Below are 19041 nucleotides of genomic sequence, written 5' to 3' on the forward strand. Positions count from 1 at the left end.
TGTACCCTCCATCGTTCTCTTATGGCTGCATCTTACATAATTATAGTACAATATCAAATTCAGGAAACTGACATTGGTACAATGTATGCATATAGTTCTATGTTATTTATCACATGTAGATTTGTGTAATGACCACCACAATCAATACACAAAACTGTTCCATTACCACAAGTATCTTCTTTATGCTACCTCTATAGTCACACCCATCCCTTACCCTTTACCTCACCATCCCTAACCCCTGCCAACCGCTAATCTACTCCTCAGTTACGTAATTTTGTCTTTTCAAGGATGTTATATAAATGAGATCATACAGTATGTGATCTTTGGGGTTGGATTTATCACTCAGCATAATTCCCTGGAAATTCACCTATGCATGTATCAAGAGTTTGTTTCTTTTGATTGCTGAGTAGTGTTTCATGGTATGGATGTATCAGTTTCTTTAACCACTTACCAATTTAGCATCATTTTAGTTGTTTCTAGTTTTTGGCTATTACAAATAATGCTGCTTTGAACAATAAGACTCAGGTTTTTGTGTGGACGAGTGTTCATTTCTTTGGGATCAATACCCAGGAATGCAATCAATGAATTGTATGATAAGTGTATGTTTAGCTTTTTAAGAAACTACCATACTATTTTTCAGAGTGGTGTACCATTTTACATTCCCACCAGCAATGTATAAGATTTAGTTTATCTTCATCTTCGGCAGTATTTGATATTGTCACTATTTTTCATTGTAGCCATTCTAATAGGTGTGGAGTGATGTCTCATCATGTTCTTAATTTGTATTTCCTGATGCTTACTGATATTCAGCATCTTTTCGTGTGCTTATTGGCCATCCATACATCTTCTTCAGTCTTTCGTCCATTTTCTAATTGGATTGTTGAATGTTTGCTATTGAGTTTTGAGACTTCTTTATATATTCTCGATCTGAGTCCTTTGTCAGGTATGTGGTTTTCAAATATCCTCTCTCACAATGTAACTTGTCTTTTAATCATCTTTACAGGACATTTGTAGAGCAGAAGATTTTAATTTTGGTGCATTAACGTATCCATTTTTTCTGTAATGGATTGTGCTTTTTAATGTTGTGTCTAAGAACTCTTCAACAAGCCCCAAGTACTGCAAATTATCTTCTGAATGTTTTCTCAAAGTTTTCTAGTCTTACGCTTTACATTTAAAGCTATGGTCCATTTTGAGTTAATTTTTGTGTAAGGTGAGAGGTTTAGGCCAAGGTTCATCTTTTGCCTATGAATGTCCAATTGCTCTAGAATCATTTTTTAAAAAGGCTATCTTTTCTCCATTGAATTGCTTTGCATCTTTGTCAAAAGTCCATTGCGTATACTTGTGGGTCTCTGTTTTGTTCCATTGATCTATGTGCCTATTTCTCCGCCAACACCACACAGTCTTGATAACTGTGTATATAATATAGTTTTAAAATATAATAAGTTTTAAAATCAGGTAGAGTGATTCCTCCACTATATTTTTCTTTTTTCAAAAATTGTTTTAGCTATTCTACTTCCTTGGCCTTCCCATATAGACTTTAAAATAATCTTTTGTATATCTACCAAAAAATCTTGCTGGTAGTTTAAAAGGAATTGCATAAGACCTGTATTTTAATTTGGGGAGAATTGATATCTTACTATGTTGAGTCTTCCAAACTATGGACACTGTGCCTCCCCATTTATCTAGATCTTCTTTGCTTTCTTTCATTAGCATTTTGTAGTTTTCAACATATAAGTCCCGCAGTACATATTTTATTAGATGTACACCTAGGTATTTCATTTTTTGAGTGTAGGTGGAACTATATTTTTAGTTTCTGTATCCACACGTTCATGAATAGTACATAGAAATATAATTCGATTTTTATATGTTGATCTTGTATCCTGAGACCTTGATAATGTCGCCTATTAGTTGTAGGAGTTTTTTTTTTGTTCGTATGTTTTTGTTTTTATTTTATTTATTTATTTTAGGTTCCTTGGCATTTTCTATGTCAACCATCATGTTACCTGCAAATAAGGACAGTTTTATTTCTTCCTTTCTAATTGGCACGCGTTTTATTTCCTTTCTTTGCATTACTGTGCAGGCAAGAACTTCTAGTACTAGTAATTTCTAGTAAGAGTAGGGAGAATGGGCATCTTTGCTTTGTTTGCAATCACAGGATGAAAACATTGTCTTTTGCCATAGAGCATGATGTTAGCTATAGATTTTGGGTAGGTTTTCTCTATCAAGTTGAGGACATTCCCTATGTTTTTAGTTAGATGAGAATTGTTATGAATAGGTGTTAAATTTCGCCAAATGCTTTTTTTTTTGTATCAATTGATGTGATTGTAACTTTTTCCTTTTGCCTGTTAATATGGTAGATGATAATAATTGATTTTCAAATTTTGAACTAGCTTTGCCTCCCTGGGATAAACTCCACTTGGTCAAGTTATATAATTCTTTTAAAATATTGCTGAATTAGATTTGCTAATGTTTTGTTAAAGATTTCGTTTTTATATTCATGAACGATATTGGTTTATAGTTTTCTTTTTGTGCTATCTTTGTCTGATTTTGGTGTCAAGGTAATATTGGCCTTGTAAAATGAGTTGGGTATGAGTCTCCTATCTTCAAATAGAGGCTATATAAAATTGGTGTTAATTTTTCCTTACATATGTCATTCAGTGAAACCATTTTGGCCTGGAGATTTCTTTTGAGAGAAGTTTTTAATCACAAATTCAATTTATTTCATAGTTATAGGGCTAATCAAATTATTTATTTCATATTGTGTGAGTTGTTGTAGTTTGTGCTTTTCTAGGAACTGGTCCCTTTCATCTAAGTTGTCATACTTATGAGTTTAAAGTTGTTCATAGTATTCCCTTTACATCCTTTTGATAAATTTAGCGTTTGTAGTGATACTCCATATATCATTCCTGATATGAGGTGATTTGCATCTTCTCTCTTTTTATCATCAGTCTTTCTAGAGGTTAGTCAATTTTATCGGTCTCTTCAGAGAACCAACATTTTGACCCATTCGTTTTCTCTATTTTTTTTCCTATTTTAAATTTCATTGTTTTCTGCTTAGTTTATTATTTCCTTCCGCTTGCTCTTCTTTCTCTAATTTCTTATGGTGGTAGTTTAGATTATTGATGTGATATTTTTTTCCTTTTCCAATGTAAGCATTTAGTGCTATAAAGTTTCCTCTTAGCACTGCTTTAGCTGTATTATACAGATTTTGATGTGCTGTATTTTCATTTTTGTTCAGTTCAGTGTTTTTTATTCGTACATAACCTATCACCATCTACTGGTGTGAACCTTTTACCACTTCAAATGAAAGGTAGAAACTCTCCCTCTTTTACATCCCTCTACATGCCCCCATTTAAATATATCTTTCTTAAATATTTTTTCTACCTACATCGAGAACCATATCAGACATTGTTATAATTTTTGCTTTGTCAAACATAATTTAGAAAATTCAAGAGGAAAAGGAGAGGCCATTTCAGTTTTTTCTTCTTTCTTGATATTCCAATATTTCTTCTGTTATCATTTTTTTTTTTTTTTACATTTGAAGAGCTTTTAGTGTAGGCCTGTTAGCAGAAAATTCTTTTAGTTTTCCTTCATCTGAGATTGTCTTGGTTTCTTCTTCATTCCTGCAGGATATTTTGCTAGATACAGACTTTTTTTTTTTGCTAGATATAAATATTTCTTTCAGCTCTTGAAAATATTGTGCCACTTCCTTCTGACTTCTATGGTTTCTGAAGAGAAATTCACTGTCATTTGAGTCATTTCCCCAGTAAGTAATGTATCACTTTTCTCTTGCTGCTTTTAAGACCTTTTTCTTTCTCTTTAGTTACTAGAAGTTTGACTAGATGTGTCTTGGTGTGAATTTCTTTGGAATTTTCCTGTTTGGGGTTGCTCAGCTTGTTGAATCTGTATATTTATATCTTGTGCCAAATTTGGGAGATTTTTGGTCACTATTTCTTTGAGGAGGTTTTCAGCCCCACTCCTCTCCTTCTATGACAAGTGACTCCCATGACATAAATGTTAGATCTTTTGTTATAGTTCCATAAGTCCCTGAGCATCTCTTCTTTTTTTCTCAGTGTATTTTCTTTCTGTTGTTCAGATTAATTTCTATTGCTCTGTCTTCAAGTGTCTATTCTTTCCTCTGTCCCTTCTATTGTGTTTAAGCCCATCTATTGAGTTTTTCAATTCACTCGTATTTTTCCACTCAAATATTTGTTTGTTTCTTCTTTATATCTTCCATTTCTTTGCTAAGACTTTCTGTTTTTTTTTCATTTGTTTCATGTATGTTTGTGTTCCTTATTAAATGATTTTTATGATGACTGCTTTAAAGTCATTGTCAGATAATTTTAGTATCTACGTCAACTCATTTTTGGGATTCATTGATAATTTTTTCTCATTCAAGTTGAGATTTTCCTGGTTCTTGGTATGACAAGTGATTCTTTAATGAAAACTAGAGATTTCGTGTATTATCCTATAAGACTCTGGATCTTATTTAAATCTGTTTTAGCAAGAGTCCTCTAACACTGTGTCAGCAGAGGAAAGAAGATATCACCTTCTTACAGTCAGGTTGGGGTGAAAGTCCAGGTTTCCTACTCTGCCTCTTTTGATACCTCAGGGTGAGAAGGCGTACCTCATTACTAGTACGCAGATAATAGGGTTCCAGGCTCCCACTGACAGTGGGAGCAGGAAGACCTCGTTACTGTCAGGCAGGGATAAAAGTCCTGGCTCCCTACCTGTTCTTCTCTAAAACCATTCCAGTCAGGAAAGAGGGAGCAGGATTGGGGCACCTTGTTACAGCCTGGTGAGGGCATAAGTCTAAGCTCCCCACTCAACCTTTACTGTCATGGATGGGGGCGGAATCACAGTTTTTTCTGTAATCTTAGTTTGTAGTCTTAGGTTATTGTATAAATGTGTGTTTGTTTGTTTTTTTTTTGTCTTACTATACTGTCCCTTTTCTGGTACTTTGGTTAAAAGAGAGCAGGCTTTTGTTGGGGATTGTGTTTTTATTGTTTTAATTTTTTTTTTATTTTTGGCTATGCCCTTTGGTATTTCTGTTTGTTGGCTTCTCCAGCATCCAAGGAACTCACCCCATATTGTTCCTTGGGTTCTGAGTTCCTTAGATAGTCTGCCTCTCTCTACATTTTAGAGTCTTCTTATGTTTGTTTTATATGTAACATTCAGAGTTTTCAGTTATACTTAGCAGGGGGAAACAGGAGAAGTAAGTCTACTCCTCCCATCTGGAAGTAGGAGTGCCCATTTTTTACCTTGTTCTCTCATTTAAAAAAGACTACAGGAGAAACTATGAATCTATTCTAGTTGGTTTTTATAAAAGGAAAGAGAAAGAGACAGGAAATAATTTATAATCCTCAACTCTTTAACTGTAATTAGTGAGTGACAAATAGCTTGTAACACCCAGAGCATCTTGAACATGAGATTGTAAAAGGAGGATGCTGGCACAGTGATTTCATTTCAATACCTGCAGCGATCAATCCCCTTCTGCCTTTTAAAGATGCTTCCAGCCTTCCTTCTTACCCATGCCTACATCATTCCTGGTTGTTGACAGTCTTATGGGTGTACCTATAGAAACTTGGTAACTGGTCTCTCCTGTCCTCTGAGTATGGGCACAAAGGACAGGCCAGGAAGTCCAGGCCCAGGGCAGTCTTCCTGGCCTTGCCCCTGGGGCTGCTGCCTATGGACTTGTACCTACAGAAGCTTTGGCCCTTGGGATCATCCCTCCTATCCCTCTACAGCCTGTCTTTTAATTCCCAGCTTCCCTGCAGGACAACCCCCTCCATACTACCCACTCCCTAAAGGCTCAGAGAAGCACATTCCACACTCCTTCTTGGGGCCGAGGCCAATGAAATGGTGGCAGCTATTCAAGAATGCAGGTTGTGTATGTGTGTGTATTGGGGGAGGGCCTGCCTGCCTGGTTGGCCTGGAGCTGGGGGTGGGGGATCCCCCAAAGGGACATAGGTTTTAAGGCTGCTGGGAGAGCTGGGGGCTGAGGCCAAAGAGAGGGCAGCAGCATGTGACATCTCTACCCTGGAGTCTTTGGCTACTTCAATCCTGGCATTACTGAGGTCACTGCAGTCACTCTTTTGAAGATGTTTGAGAAATGCCTCTTGGAACCAACCCTCCCATAGGGCCTGGTTAACTAGGCTCTTTGGAACCAGCTTCTTGCCTGTATCCTCAGTTTTTCCACTTGCAAAATGGGGCAATATTCTAGGAGCTTTTATGTTCTAGTTTCAGAGGCTTCTTCAGAGGCCCTGTAGATTCTATTCTGGCACATCCCCAAATCCTAAATGGTCCTGATGTCCCCTTCACTGGGTAAGTAACTAATATTGTGACTATCCTGAAAGACTAGCTGTTGTTGGTTTTTTAAATGCAGATTTGAATCTGCCATAGAAAATATACTTTTTAAAAACCCAAACACCACACCACACATTTTTGCATGCCTTGAATTTTGAACCTGCCCACGGACCACTTAAAGGCCCCACAGACCACCACCAATATTTCCTGGACCACCCCTGAAGAACCACTATCCCAAAGGAGGTCTGCGAATGGGCTTTAGAGACTTAAATTGGGCCTGGGGAGATGGTTGGGGAGGGAGTTGTCCTGGGCCAAGGAAGTAAGTCAGGATGGCGAGAAGCAGAACTCTGGTAGGGGGTGGAGCAACAGCCTTCAAGTCTGCTCAGATAACCCTGCTGGAAAATGGGCTGGGTAGCCCTGAATGGCACTCAGATCCTGAGTGGAATAAGGCAACAACAGAGATGAAGGCACCAGGCTAGTCTGCTCGAGGGATGGATTTCTTTAAAAGGGGGAAACCTCGAGTGAAGAGCACAACTCTTCTGCCAGTTGCCTATGGGACAAACAGATAACCCAAAAATCAGAGCTATGGAGGAAACTCAGAAAAGACCTGAGTGCAAGAATTCCTCACTCTTGAAGGAAAGTCCAGGCCCCCTAGAGGGGCACCATTCATCCATCCATTCATTTGTTCACCAATAATTCATCTGCCTACTATGTGCCGGGCCCTGGACTAGATGCACATGGATGCCCTCAAGGCACTCCTAATCTAGTGAGGAAGACAGGAAATCAATTACGATACAGTTTGGTTAGAGAGCTATGGGAGCTCAGTGGAGAAGACTCAACCCAGATGTGGGGTCAGGGAGGCTTCCTGGAGAAGGTGATATCTAAACTTGGAACTCAAAAGTGAGATGGTATTTTCTAGGGGAAGATGGAGCCAGAAAGGAACAGTAGTCTCAGTAGAGGGATCGGCATGTGTAAGTTCTGTAGACTAACCTTCTGGTATTATTGGGCCTCGCAGGATTTGTCATGCCTTTTCCTTAGGCCTTTGGGTTATCTCATGCTAAGATGTTAAGGATCCTACCTGCCCCTGAGTGAACCTCAACCAACAGTAGTATGCAACAGCATTGGGCCCAGGGAGTTCTGGGTGCAGAGGAGGCAGAGGCTCAGAGAAAGCAGTACCAAAGTATACGGAGAACCTACCATGATGACCCTTGGCTGGGGGAGGATGTGGTTCAGAGGAAGTGACAGTGTCTGCCCAGGGCCAGGACCTGCTACTGTCATGATGCTTTACAGTGTGCTTCCACTACCATTATTAGTGAGGCCTACAGTGGTTCCAGATGGTGCACTTAATCAGGAATTACCAGAGGTGGGCATGGAGGAGCACCATGATATGGACAATGCCCTACTGAAGGTTCCTCAGAGGAAAGTGGTGAGGCAGGGCTTGCCCCAGGCCTGCCTCCGCCTTTCACTGGAAGATGTGTTTTATGTAGTCAAGGAGCTCAGGGTGGGAACTGGGCATTCTATGGCCATGAGGCTACAAGGAAGAACATTTTTGGCTGCCTCTGGAAGCTACAAGGAACACATTTAACCCCCTCACACTACACCTGGAAGAGAAAGGCCCAGAGAGCAAAAAGATCTTATCCAAGGTCCAGTGGCAAACTCAGAGCCGGGGCTGAAAGTGTGTGCTCTGGGTTCTCTCTGCTGGGGCGGCTTGCTCTGGGCTACAGGTGGAGGCAAGAGCAGATGTAACCTAGGCAGCAGCATGGAACAAAGCTTCAGTTCAATTCCTGGCTTGGCCATGCCCTTACTGTGTGACCTCGAGTCTCAGTTTCCTATTATGAAAAATGGGATAATAAATAGAGCTCACATCCTAGGGCTAGGAGGTTCAAGTAAGCCAATAAACAGGAGCTAGGTCAAGGAAGAGAGTGGTGGGAGGGAGACTGGCCAGAACTATGGGAGCTGGGCCTGGTAGGTATGGTAGCTCCTCACAGGGTACCACCTGTGTCTTCTGATCTCCCTCAGAGAAGCCACAGCTTCCCTTCAGGCCTTTTTAGCAGCTCTCTTGAGACTCACACCTGTCCTTAATTTTTCTGACTGGCCCTCAGCCCCAGGCATGGGAACTCATTTCTTCCAGGTGTGAATGGATGGTAATTGTTCTAGTTAAGCCACCAGAGTTCAATCAGCCAACAGTTACTGAGTGCTTAACTAGAACAATTACTATCCATTCAAGGGGCCTCCACAGTGGACCAGGCATGGAGGTGAATGCTGTATATTTACCTCCTGGGTTGATCTTCACAGGATTACTATGAAGAAGGACACTGTGGAGTGGTGGCTGTGGACACAGATTCTGGAGCCAGACATTCAATCGCAGCCTCAACCACTTCCTAGCTGGATCACCTTGGACAAAGTGACTTCACATCTCTGTGCCTCAGTGTTCCTGTCTGCACGATGGAATACTAGTAGTAATTACCTCAGAGGGCTGTTGGAGGCTTAATCCAAGTCAAGCAATTCGGTAAGTACTCAATAAGTGGAGCCATTATTCTTGCCTTTTCATAGATATGAAAACACTGGTTCAAAAAGGGGCCGGGTGAGCTGCAGTGGGGACCAGAACCCTCAGGAGTTTCTGCTGCACCGTACTCAGGCTAGGGTGAGAGCTGGTATCATTTTCTGCCTCCAGGGAAATGGATATCAGCTTCCTGGCCTTTTGCTAGAGATGGAGCCCTGATTTGAACTCTAGCAGGTAAGCCTTCCTCTCACCAGCTCCTTCCTCTTCTCCCCATCTCCCTAGTTCCCACCAGGGGTCTTATTCTCTCAACTCATTTAGAATTGGTGCTACTGGCCTAACATAAAATGTCACTTCTGCTCGAAGACTTCCACCTATTCACCCAGCCTTGCCTGCTGATCGCACCTTAAGAAATATCATTCAGTTGGCTGATACCCTCCTCTGGAGGCAGCCCTCAGCCACATGCAGTTTCAGCTCTCTCCCCTGTCCCGTTGGCTGGAGCCATTTCATCCCCAGCATGATTTGGGGACTGGCCCACTGAACTGGTGATATCATCCTCTCTCTTTCTTATATTCTCTAGATCTGAAATATCTTTTCAATCCTTCCTAGCTAAGTTTCCTTCTCCCATCCTCTACACCCTCTTTGGTGAAGCTCAGGTAGCCCAGAGGACTGAGTGGATCAGAGAATGGGGTTATTTCAAGGGCATCAGCATCAGTTGGCAGGGACCAGCCCCCACTGTCAAAATCTGTCCCACCAAGGGCTTCGTTGGCATTTGTGTCTTGCCCTCTGTTTCTGGGGTGATTTGTCTTAGAATGTGGGCTCCCTGAAGACTGGGGCTCAACTGCTCCCAGGAGACTCCCAGAGGGACAGTGCTCCCGTTGTGGTTGGAAGCTGTGGCAATCTGGTCCCAGCTGCTGAAAATGACAGAGCCCAGTCTCTGTGTCCTTTGGTTGCTTAGGTGTGTGCCCGCTGGAGGTCAGGGGTGTGGAGTATTCAACATATTCAATCTTTCATCAGCCAGATCATCAGAACATATGATTATGTATGATAACATTTGATACCATGGAAACAGGTCTAGACAGGGAGTCAGGCAGACCTCATTAAGACTCACTCCCTAACTTAGTTGGTCACATTATTGGGCATTTAGGAGCCTTGACATGATATCATGTACGCGAAGCACTGTGCCTGGCACATAGTAAATGCTCAATACATTGGGCTACTATTATGCTCCCCTGCTTCTATTTCCCCTCACTACCACTACCCCTCCAGCCCAGCCCAGATGCAAGTCCCTTCAGAGCAGCCTGGGTGCCCCCGTACATGACAAAGCAGAGGGGCTGGAGGGAGTCTGCTCAGAGGAACCTGGACCAGGACTGTGGGCTTTCTGGTCACTCCAGGCATCTCTCTGTGCTCTTTCATAGGCCTAGGGGCCGGGTTCACAGAGCTCAGGCTAGTCGGAACACTAGGGTCAGGGGCTGAGGCTTTGGCACAGGGGGTCATGGGTGCTAAGAGCAGGAAGGGCACGGCCTGGGGTCCGGACACCTGGCTGCCAGTCCCAGATTTGCTAAGGACTCCATGTGCCCTTGGCTGAGTCCCTGGTCCTGTCTATGACGTGGCAATGAGGCTGGAGGTGGCTATACCAATGGTCGCAGAGGTGCCTCCCAGCTTGGCCACTTCATGGGTATAAGAATATATAAGAGAGGTAGCTGAGAGAGCAGAAGTCTCCATATTTGACACTCCAGCAGGGGGCAATGCAGCCAGAGCCCAGCCCCAGGCTCTCTAGGGAACAAGTTACCACAGTGACCTTGCAGGTGGGGCAAGTGTTGAGCAGGAAGCCACCCTGCTGGCTGGCATATCAGAGTGGGAGCCAGGGGCAATCAGTGACAAATCACTCTCTTGTGTCTCCATCCAGAACAGTTTCCCCTTGGCAGGAGAGAGAGTCAACAAAGAAGGGCCGGGGTAGCCCCAAGCCTGCATAGGCTGCCAGAGCTAGGCAGTGCTCCTGGGGGCCCTGGTGAGCCTAGGTATATTCTGGGTAGCTACACAGGCCCCTTGCCTCTGCCACTGCCCTTCTCCTTTCCAACAGCTGACCTGGACTGTAAGGGCAATCCACACTGGGATCCCACCTCCTGATCTCTGGGCCAGGCCTGGGGATAACAGAGTCCACCCTTTGCCTCTCTCCCTTGGAGGACCCCTCCAGCCAAGGTCTGAAACTGGCTTTTTCTGACATTTCTGGGCCTGCCTGACTCCAATCCAGGACTACTATCCCAGATCTGGCTTGGTCTACTGTTTGCCTTGCTTTCTCTGGGCCTCAGCTTCTGTATCAATAACCTGAGGGAGGGTGGTCTTGGTGAATTCCAAGGACCCTTCCAATTGTGAAAATCTAGGAGTTGGAGATGATATTCAAGGTTTTGGCTTTTTTTGCCCAGGTCCCAGAAAAATGCTGATTCTGAGCGGCTGTCCCACCCCTCGAATTCTGGGCTGAGCGGTCCACTGCCTGTAGTGGCCTCCCTCTGTTACATGAAGCTCTCTTCATCCATGCAAATTCAAATCTTCTCTTATCTTTCCTAGAAATGCCTTCATTTCTGGGGGAGCCTGTACCACTTAAGTGTGTGTGTGTGTGCACACTCACGCACATCTCTGCTTCTACATGTATCCATAGCTGTACGTAGAGAGGGAAAGTTGCTTCTTTACTCCTCCCCTCCTACAAGGTTTACCCAAAGCAGATGGAAGCACATTCCTGGGACTGAAACCTATAGCCATCAGGCTGACTTCACATGGGACTTAGTCGTTCTTAGTCTTAGTTTCCCCACCTGTAAAAGTCCTCACTCCATATGGTTGTATAACGCTTCATTCATTCATTCATTCATTCATTCATTCAATATGTACGAAACATTTTCTCTGGGGCAGGCACAATTCTAAGCACTGGAACTAAATGAGATAATAATGTAAAGTGCTAATTCCTACACCAGCCTGGGGCAAGAGCCTAAGCAATGAGAATTTTTTCTGCTTTATCCATGTAGTAATAGCTAACAACTGCGGATCACCTATTATTGTGCAATGCACTGCCATATACATTCTTCACAACAACCCTTTGATACGGGCATTATCACGATCACCTCCATATTACATATGGAGAGAACGGAGGCGCACAAAGCTGAAGTTATTGGTTCAAGGTTACACAGCTAATAAATGGCAGTCCAGCTCCAAGTCCATGCTCCTCCCCACTCTAATATACTGCCTCTCCGACTAAAGCTCACACTTTTTTCTGCAAATAGAGCCGAGCTCAGTCTCACAGCCACAAGAGAAATACACACACATGACACACACACATTGATGCTACAAATACTAGTGCTCACAGTCAAGTGGCTCAGGCCAAGTACCAGCCCCCACAAACATGAAAGAGCACATTCTCTACATGTTTGCTGTGCCTCATCCTCGCCAGATCCCACATGCATACCCCCTCCCTCACATAGCTCTGGCCAGCCCTACTGGACACATGAGTAAGCATGTGCATGCACACAGACACGGTCTCACACACAGAACCTTCCTCTGCTTCATGGCCAGGACTAGGGAGAAGAGAGGAGAATAGATTTTATCTGCAGTTTGAAGTGGTGTAGTGGCTTCAACCTAGGTAGGCAAGGTCAGCAGGCAGGGAGAGAGGAGGCTGAGGGGGATTGCCTTGACCTAGACAAAGGGCCAGGAAGGAAGGCAACAGCAGGAAAAGGCTCAGTAGAAAGAGGAGGGGAAACCCAGTATCTTGATAAACCATGCAAGGTCAGAGAGGGGGATGCAGGGATTGGACTTGCAAGAACTTTCTCAAGCCATAAATTTTCATTGGCTGCCTGGAGCCTGGAGCCTGGAGCCTGGAGCCTGGAGCCTGGAGCCTGGAGCCTGGAGGCCAGAGGCCACAGGCCACAGGCCGGAAACCTGAGCAACTCCTGAGAAAGCCAATCTCAGTGGTAGGTCAGGGCCCAGGCCTTAGGCAGGGGGAGGCAGCAGGGCTGCTGACTTTCCTGGTTCCAATCCTATGCCCCAGCTTCTGTCTTTAGATGATCTTGGAGTACAGGCTCCATGTGTGGTTCTGCATGTGTCTGCAGATGCAGATGCTCATAGGTCTGTGTCTCTGTGTGTGTGGTGCATGTGTGGTGGCACAGCGGACGGGTTTAAGAACACAAGCTTCAAAGTCAGGTGGAACCAGTATCCAAGCCTGACTCCACAGCTTAAGGGCTATATGACCATGGGCATGTAAGTTACCCTCTCTGTTTCCTCATCTATAAATGGAGATCAGTGTAGCTCCCTCATAGGATTGTAAGCATGAACTGACAGAATGCATGTGATGAGCTGAGTGCAGAGCCTGACACATAGTAGTGCTCAATAACTTTAAGGATTTTTATTATCTTGGAACCACCAACTCAAGAGCCTCCCAAATTCAGGGCCAGGGGTCACGGATCCTCAGCTCTAAATGAATGTGGCTACAACCCCAAAATGTTATCCATGGTCTTATGTCTCCATCAGTGGGCTGTGCCCTTCCTACACTCACCCACCCAGGAGCCCAAGGGCCCAATTTGTAGCCCAAGAGCTCACCTCAGGTAGCAGACACATAACATGCATTTACACACTTGCAAAAAGCACTCATGCGTCCATACGTGCCTGCACATACCCGTACCCACACATGCACTCATACAGCATGTACTTGTATGGTGCATGTACATGTTCATGCATGATTGCATGTGTGGGTACAAGTGCCCACACATGCCCTTGGAAACACATGTATTAGCTAGAACATACATATTTATTTGTAACTGTAAGGTAACCTGGACAGTGCTATGCAAACATTACTACTAGTCCTGTCAAGTCTGCCTCCAAAATAACTCCCAAATCCATCTCCCTGGTTCCCATTCCACCATTCTAACTCAAGCCACCAACAGGTTTCATCTGGACCTCTGCAATGACCACCTCACTGGGTGCCATTTCCACTTCTGCCACCCTATAGATCACTGTCTACACTGCTTTTAACAGTATCTCATGAACAAGATCCCTCACACACTTAAACCTTTCGGTTGTTTCTATTGCTTCTAGTTTCCTTCTGTTTCAGGAGGTGTTTGGCATGGGGATCAAGCTCTGCAGCCAGACTGCCTGGGTCTCTGTGTCTGCACCTACTGTGACCTTGCACCATGACCTTGGGAAGGTCATTTTACTTCTCTGAGCCTCAGTGTTCTCATCTGAGAATAATAGACCTTATTTTCAGGATGGTCAAGAAAATTAAACGAGCTGATACCTGTAAGACACTATTAGGACACAAGACTGACTAGAACTTTTCTCAGTCTGGTCTCTGCTGACATTTTTAGCCTTGGCTTGGACAGCACCTCCTCTAGGCAGCCACCTCTGAATGGCGGTCTAGGACAGTCCTCTCTGTTACAATCCCAGGGCACTCTGGCCACACTCTAGCACAAGGCTCATTCAGTTGTAACTTCTTGTTCAATATCTGCCTCCCTTACTGTCCAGGAAGCTCCATGAGGGCAGGGCCATGGTTATTCCTGACCATATGTCCTGGCACATAGTAGATGCCCCTTAAATCCTTGTGGAATGAATGGACTTTATAACATGTGTTCTGCACCCTCAGGGGAGAGCCAGGGCTCCTAAGGAAGAAGAAGGAGATGGATGAAATAGAGGCTGGGGACCTGTGTCTAGTGATGGCCACATGCAAAAGGAGGCCAGGAGTTTGGTGGGGAGACAGCAAGGGCCCCCGTGCTCTCCATCTTGGCTCAGAACTGAGGTTTTTGACTAAAGGTGAGTTGGCAGACTTTACCAAGCTTGAGCTTGGTTCAGGGGCCGAAATACCAGAAAAGGAAAGCTTCAGAAAGAAGGTAGGAATAGAAGTCACATTTCTCGAACACGAACGCAGTACCAGGAAGACAACTGTGCATGTTTGTTTTTCTCATGCCATCTTTTGGAGTCTGCGGGTCATTTGAACTCATGCTGTGCCAGACTGTTGGCCCAGACTCTGGCACTGGACTGCTACCCAGGGCAGGACTTGCTCCATTTCCCATGCACTTACTCCAAGGGGAGGTGGGGGACAGACATGGAAGACCAGAGGCTGAAGAAAACCCAGACAATCGTCAAGACAGAGACGCAGGGTACAGACCAGGTAGAGAAGGAAGCAGAGTACAGAGAAGAAAGAAACACAGATAGGAGAGGAAGAGTAAGAAGGGAGGAAGGGCAGGGGAATGAGAGTGAGAGAGAAGGAAGTGGGAGGAAGAGTTAAGTGTCTGCACATGGATGGTACACTTGGTCCCCTCTGGCCCCTTCTCTGCTCGTGCCCACACTGGTAATGAGATGGCGAAGCTGAACAAATACTCCAAGCAAGCTCCCGCCAAACGATGAGCCAGTCTGAATGCAGACTGAAATTAGAGAGCTAGGAATCTGAGGCCTGGAGCCAGCCATTTCCTATTTGGTTCCAGGCCTGGTAAGGCAGGGCTGTGGGCACTGGCTAAAGGCCACTTGGGAACAGGCGCTAGTACTCTATGGCCTGGGGAAGGCCTTCCTGCCTTTATACTTCTCCACGAGAATGGGAGGTAGTGGCCCCTAAGCTCCTATCTCTATGGTGGCCAGAGCGTTCAGTGATAGGTGACAGCTCCTGGCTCCTCTGACCAACCTGTAGCCTATTCTTTCCGCACATGGCTTCATTTCATTCCCCAAACCAACTCAAGATGGCTTCAGCAGCTTTGTCTTAGAGTTGAGAAGATGACAATGCTCAGAGAAGAAAAATGACTCTCCCACAGTCACCAATCTAGGAAGCAGTGGGTGACATTTCAGTTCTGTCTGGTTGCAGAGTTGATGGCTCCAATCCGTGATGTCCTGGAGAAGAAGAGATGAGGGCTCTGAAGTCCCATGCCTGGCAAGCCCCACATAATGTCTGATGGCTAGTGTCACAGCCAGAAGTGGCCTCAAGTGCAATCAGGTTCTAACCTAGTTCTTCAGTTGAAATTAATGAAAATGATGCCTGAGAGGGGAAAAGGCTTGACTTGTCCAGAGCCGCAAAGCCTAGTACGTGAGAGGACAGATACTGGAACATAAAAATAACTCAGATGGGGACTCCATAGAGTGAGTCCAGGATCACTGAAAAGGCTTTCAACATTTGAATTCCAAAAATCTTGGCCTTCGAGGCTCACTTTGATGTTTTTGTAGAGGTAACAGGATCACACATTAGATAGGAGATAGTCCCAGGAGATCCCTGCTGCATTACTGTCACTTTGACCTTGGAACCCTGCCAGTCCTAGGGCCTGGGGTTGAAGGTAGCAGGTGCCTTGGTCACTGACATCTCAGGCTTAAGGTGGCTCTTTAAGTTTTACCCAACAGCGCTGTCTCCCAGGGGAGCAGGATGACCAGGCGTTGAAGTGATGCCACTGTCAGAAGGGCAGAGGGCTACCTGAGCATTCCTGTCACCCCGCATCAGCCAGCACTAGGTCCAGTGCCTTGGTCCCAGAGGACATAGACAGAGGAAGCCAAGTTGGCAGTCGGGGTTGAGGCAAACCCTGCAGCTCTGGGACTTGTGAGACCTGGGCTTCCTGGGAGCTTTCCTTTGAACTCCATGAATAGGACCCCTGCAAACCTCTGCCACATGTCCCTAGTCCACTTCTGACACCCAGGGAGAGATCCGCCCCTTGGGTGTAAGGAAAGATGTGGGTAGGAGGGCCAGTGACGGACCCCAGTGCTTGCCCCGCGAGGCATCTCTTGGGGCCTGCGAAGACCAGGCTGGCACTGCAGCCACTCTGCTTCAGAGCAGAGCCCAACCGGGATATTTTCCCGGTCAGGCCAGTCCCAGCTCACTCCGCATAGGCCCGAGGAGGTGACAACCCTATCGACCAGCTCCTCCTGGCCCCCCATTTACATCTTGATTACATTCCTTGGGAAACCGTCCAGGCCACATTCCGCCTGGCAGGCTGCTGGGAAGACCCGCAGCACTATGGCAACGCTGGAGGGGCCAGGCCTGCCGGCCAGCCAGCTGAGCAACAGCCACTACAAGAACCACCCTTCTAGGGTCATCCAGCCCCCACTCATCCGGGATGCTCCCACACTAGCTCTGCTCACCCCCATCCCTGGTTCAACTAGACCAGCACAGGCCTTGCCCTCTGCAAGACTTCATCAGGTTGCCAAGTCCAATGCCCAGCTCCCCTTCCCCAAAGTCTCAGAGAGGGCTACTATATTTCCCAGGCACAATACTCAGGTCCCAGGTACAGGAAGGGGCAGGGGAGAGTGTGGAGTCTGGTACAAACTTGGTGCTGCCTCTCTCTCATGAGTTGTTCACCAAGCATGCTCGATCACAGCTGTAGCTTTCAAGTTTTTTCTTTTTTCTTTCTCTTTTAAAAAAGCATAGTTTGTAATTAGGACCCCAGTAAACGAAAGAGGGTAAAACCACTTGGTAAGTTCCTCGGATTATTTGCATCTTTGTAGTCTGCTAGAAAATCTTTCATTTTTTGTGGAACCTTAGAAGCACCATGATAGACCCTGCAGAGCTCCTCAGAAAACAAGATAAATCTTCCTCCTGCAGCAACCATCCCACAAACCCCTCCTGAGGAGAACCAATGCACCTTCTTACTTTTCTCCTGTCCCTCTGCCTGCCCACAGTCCCTTAAAACATGGCCAGGGCCAGAAAGGAAGAGAGAGCAAGCCCATCTCCTCAGACCTTACTCATCTCCCGGTTTGGAGGCAGAGGATGGGCAATAGTAGAGCTCCCATATCCCCAACCCTCCTTCTATTTTATTCCCTTCCATCCCTCATTTCTTTCCTATCTTCACCACCGAAACCTTTCAGCAAGCAAAACCTGTGAGAGTGCAATGCTGGATCAGGTAGGTAATGGAGGCCTTGTTCTGGTTAGAGGCAACGGAACCTGACAGTCCCACCCACTGGACTCCCATTTGTGCCTCAGAAACCCAGGAGGCATCTTGGAGCCTCCAAGGAATGGAGTTTGAAACCACTGGCATTGTAGGCTCTGGCATTCTATGAATACATGCTTCTGCTTCCCCTTAACATGTTCCCCCCACTTTCTTCCTTATCTTCCCTTTTTTCCTCTTCCTTTTGGCCTTGTCCTCTCTCTTTTCCTCCCTTCCTGCCTCAGTGCTCATAGGTCCACCTGGCAGAGCCCTGATCCAGTCTGACACTGCTTTATCTGCCTGGGGCTAGTGGGCAGGGGCCTCATCCCAACACTGGGCAGTAATTTTGGGTCCCTGGCTTGGCCAGACACTGCTTACCAGTCATGTGAGCAGAGGCCCTGGAGCCAGGCATTCCTGCACGGCTTTTTAAAACTGTAATCAAGGTGGGGGTGGTGGCACCAACTCCAAAGGGTAGTTGGAGACTTTCTGTTGTTGTCTGGAAGGACTAGGACTAGGGAAGGCCACGAACAATATCAGAGCAGACACACCCTTGCATAGAAACTGCTCTCCTCTTGCTGGGGGCCCAGACAGCTGAAGGATCCTGCTTAGAGGCCAGAGCCATCTAAAGTGCCATCCTGCCATGGAACTCTCCAGAAAGGACTCACACAAGGGCCCCGTTCAGCCGCAGACAAGAGAAGCAGGGCAGTTAGGGGCTGAGTGCCAAGTTCTGAGCCCAAAACCTACTCTGGCTTCCCTGCTTCCAGCCAGGCTCCAGTCACCTGGGCTGTTGCTTTGAGGGACTCCTATGTGCCAGACACTGTTGCAAACATACACATAAATCCCTGTCCTCATAAAACTGACCTCCTAATGAGGGGAGACATAAGTTTTAAAAAGAGTGAAGTAGAATAAGCAGAAAGTGAAAAGGTTGATGGAGAAAAGTAAAATGAGGAAGGGCCACAGGAAGGGGTGGTAAAGGAGGATAGCAATTTTAAAGAGGGCGATCAGAGGTTTCACTGCAAAAGTGACATTTCAGCAAAAGACTGAAGGAGGTGACTGCCACAGATGTCTGGGGGAGAACATTTCAGGCAGAGGAACATGCTGGTGGCTTTGAGGAACAGCAAGGAGGTGGGTCTGGCTGGACAGAGTAATGGGAAGGGTAACAGGATATTCTAAGAACATTACCTTTTGTTCTGAGTGAGATGGGAGACAGTGTAGGATTTGGAGGCAGGAGAGGGATGTGGTCTGACTGAACCATGTTAGGACATCTTTTTGGCTGCTGAGCTGAGAATAGCTTGCCTAGGGGGCAAGGGGAGGCTGGAGACTAGGCAGGGGGCTCCTGCAGTGACCCAGCTGAGGGATGGT

The 19041-nt window shown here is 45.7% G+C and overlaps 1 long non-coding RNA gene across 12 annotated transcripts in view; it reads left to right on the forward strand.

Moving 5' to 3' along the window:
- The window catches only part of LOC120583614 (uncharacterized), a 120470-nt gene that overhangs the window by 32915 nt on the left and 68514 nt on the right, over positions 1 to 19041 (forward strand). For 8 of the 12 annotated variants that reach the window (XR_005647831.1, XR_005647826.1, XR_005647822.1 and 5 more), the window contains exons 2-3: positions 8602 to 8815; positions 8981 to 9043. The exons of 1 other annotated variant lie outside the window; for it this stretch is intronic. This is a non-coding gene — a long non-coding RNA (uncharacterized LOC120583614). The remainder of the gene's footprint in view (positions 1 to 8601; positions 8816 to 8980; positions 9044 to 19041) is intronic. 3 more of the 12 variants (XR_005647825.1, XR_005647833.1, XR_005647824.1) reach the window with 1 other exon arrangement.

This window comes from Pteropus medius, unplaced genomic scaffold, assembly GCF_902729225.1.
Source record: "Pteropus medius unplaced genomic scaffold, Ma_sr-lr_union100, whole genome shotgun sequence".
In the NCBI taxonomy this organism is placed as follows: domain Eukaryota; kingdom Metazoa; phylum Chordata; class Mammalia; order Chiroptera; family Pteropodidae; genus Pteropus; species Pteropus medius.